This window comes from Limulus polyphemus, unplaced genomic scaffold (assembly GCF_000517525.1).
Source record: "Limulus polyphemus unplaced genomic scaffold, Limulus_polyphemus-2.1.2 Scaffold1672, whole genome shotgun sequence".
Classification (NCBI taxonomy): domain Eukaryota; kingdom Metazoa; phylum Arthropoda; class Merostomata; order Xiphosura; family Limulidae; genus Limulus; species Limulus polyphemus.
In genome coordinates, this window is record NW_013667282.1 from 60,740 (window position 1) to 64,256 (window position 3,517).

Consider the following 3,517-nt stretch of genomic DNA (forward strand, 5'->3'; position numbering starts at 1 on the left):
AGGGCATTCATGAAGGAACAAGATAGTTCTAGAAACTAGAGGGCGTGAGAATAGTCACGTGATCTCGATGACGCAACAATATATTTATCAGGGTTATCGATTTATGAAAATATGATAATTGTCATTTACACGCAGATAAAGTACTTATTGTATTTCATAGACCGCTTTCAATATCTTAATACATATCTGAGAGTACGTGCTAAAACTTACAAAGAATGAGACACTGGAAATATAATTCAGCTACGACCGTCTTCTCTTGATGCCAGATATTCTTTATTTCTATTTTATTTTGTATTTATACATATATATATATATATTAACATTCTGTATTCAATTATGCAAAGAAACTACTTAGTGAAATAACAGTGAGAACGAAGAGTTTTTTATAGCTAAATAATTTCTCCTTCCCTCATATCCAGGGAAGAAATAACAGCTATACAACAAACATATAGCATAGTGAGGCCTTGTTCAACCTGAAGAAGGCCCCACTGTAGAAACAGGCAAGAGCAGTCTATTAAGTCCAAATCTCTACCATGTCTACAGTGTTTAAAATAAATTTCATTCAACAAGATAAAAAGATATTGTTATCTAAACATATATCAAAAGTAGGGCTGGAAAAACTCCAAACAAATATTTCTAATACTAATGCCAATGAAACAATTTATTTCAGATCTTTTCACTCCAATACAAATAGAAGAAAGAGCATTCAGAACTGTTCCAGTAATTTTGCTTGAAAGTCATTATTATACTTAGATTGTTTCAGTAAAACTTGGAACTTGAACAGGTTTTTCACCACGTAGTAATGGTTTAAGTCTGTTAATTTTTTGTATTTGAAGATCATATATTTAATTTATGTCTTCAATCTGCATAAGAAAATAAACTTTATAACATTTAATACTGAAGTTTGTTTTTTAGAGCAAAATCACATTGTGCTATCTGTTGTATTCACCTAGAGGAATCGAACCCCGAAGTTTAGTGTTGCACGTCGTAGACTTACCGCTGTCCCACCGAGGAATTAATAGTGAAGTTTCTGGCGGTTATTCGTCGACAGTTGCTTTAAACGTTTATGTGGTTCCTGGTGCACAGTTGTTGAATATTGCTGTATTTTAAATTGTTTAATATTACATCGTATCTGACGCCATTCTCTCTGATTAGAAAACCCAAAATTGTACTTCTATTTTCATTTCTTATAAATGTCTTTTAAACGTACCGTTGTACACGAAATACCACAAGTATAATAAATTTGATGATTATAAACGTACTGTTGTACACGAAATACCACAAGTATAATCAATTGTGATGATTATAAACGTACTGTTGAACACGAAATACAACGAGTATAATCAATTGTGATGATTATAAACGTACTGTTGTACACGAAATACCACAAGTATAATCAATTGTGATGATTATAAACGTACTGTTGTACACGAAATACAATGAGTATAATCAATTGTGATGATTATAAACCCACCATTGTACACGAAATACCACAAGTATAATCAATTGTGATGATTATAAACCCACCATTGTACACGAAATACCACAAGTATAATCAATTGTGATGATTATACACGTACTGTTGTACACTAAATACAACGAATATAATCAATTGTGATGATTATAAACGTACTGTTGTACACGAAATACCACAAGTATAATCAATTGTGATGATTATAAACGTACTGTTGTACACGAAATACAACGAGTATAATTAATTGTGATGATTATAAACCCACCGTTGTACACGAAATACAACGAGTATAATCAATTGTGATGATTGTAAACCCACCGTTGTACACGAAATACCACAAGTATAATCAATTGTGATGATTATTTATATTTCAGCTCCTTGTTCCAATCAAGTAACTTGCCAGTAAACTACAAGCGTATTTAAGAAACAAATTACGCAGACACTTAATTGATAAGTAGTAATTATCTGCATGATTCAGTCATGTCAGCATGATAAAGTTTCTCAAACGACTGGATACAACGATACATATTTTTTTAGTATTTTTATAACATACTAACTGAGTTACCAGGCGTTGCATGCTGAAAATTTAGATTTGAAATGTATAAATCAGTATTTTTTTCAGCAGATTATTCAGTAAGTAGACAAAAGCTGTGATGCGAGAAATAAAAAAGCATTTAATCAAACAAAGCTTTATTTGAAATTAAATCGTGTTTGAGCTTGTCTTGTTCTTTGAGCCTGAAGTCGTACATCATGTTGCTCCTCTGTTTCTTGTTCTCTGTAAGTTACTTGTCTTAATTTCTGTGCTTGAAGTCTGGTTTGACGTTGTTCAGAAGTTTCTTGTTGCCTATATCCAGCTTGCCTTGATGATTCTGACTGAACTCTGGCTTTGTGCTGTTCAACAGTTTTTTGCTGTCTTAAAGTAGCCTGCCTTTCAGCTTGAGCTCGAAGTCTAACTTTACGTTGTTTCAAAGTCTCTTCCTGTATTTGATCAGCCTATCTTGCAGCTCGTGCTTGAAGTCTTTGATTTCGTTCTTCTTCTGTTTCAGCTGCTCTTTGTGCATGCATTCTTTTAGCGGCAGAAGACTTTCCATTGAAAGGGCGTTTCTTGGGTGGCATAATCACCTGTATCACTAAACAATAAGTTACAATTCACAAAGTTATTAACTCACTTATGAAACCACTTAGCAAGATTTAAAGAAAACTGTTTTTGGAAATACTGAATTGACAGCAAGGCGATCTGAGTGTCTCCCGCCATAACGCTTTCTACGTGCAAAACGTGCTTATGTTTGTATGTTTATTACAAAAAAATGGCGTAATAATCATTAATTGTCGATTTCATCATTAAATACTATACCAAATACAAAATAAATAGCACCATTAAATTTATTGTAAAAAACTGGTTATTTTGCACGTTTTGAAAGAAGAAGATAACAAATAATTTTTAAACCAAAAAATAAAAATTAATTCTTAACAAGTTTCACAATCAAATAGAAATAAATAAATATATCTTACAAGAACGCAACTGTTTTAAAATAAACAATAAAATGTTGAAAGTTGAACTAACAACTTGTATGATACATAAACAACTTCTGTTTAAATAGCAGAAGCTAGCCCCAAAAATTCGAATTTATTCTAGAAAAAGATACCATATTCTAAGAATTATGTAATATTTTTATAAAGGTTTATTGATTTTCTACGTCTAACAATAAAATTAGCATACAATATATTACTACTGCAAGTCTCACCTGCGATTCACCTTCACTGACTGAAATATTTGAATATGAGAGACAAAGATATAATTGGCTATTAAAATATATACAATTTACATTTAGTTACAAGTTTTCAAAAGGGAGAGAAATAAATACGAATCAACAAATTTAGTATCGATCTTAGAACATAAAAAGGCAATCTTCACACATCAACAAATCTAGTATGGATCTTAGAACATAAAAAGGCAATCTTCACACATCAACAAATCTAGTATGGATCTTAGAACATAAAAAGGCAATCTTCACACATCAACAAATCTAGTACGGATCTTAG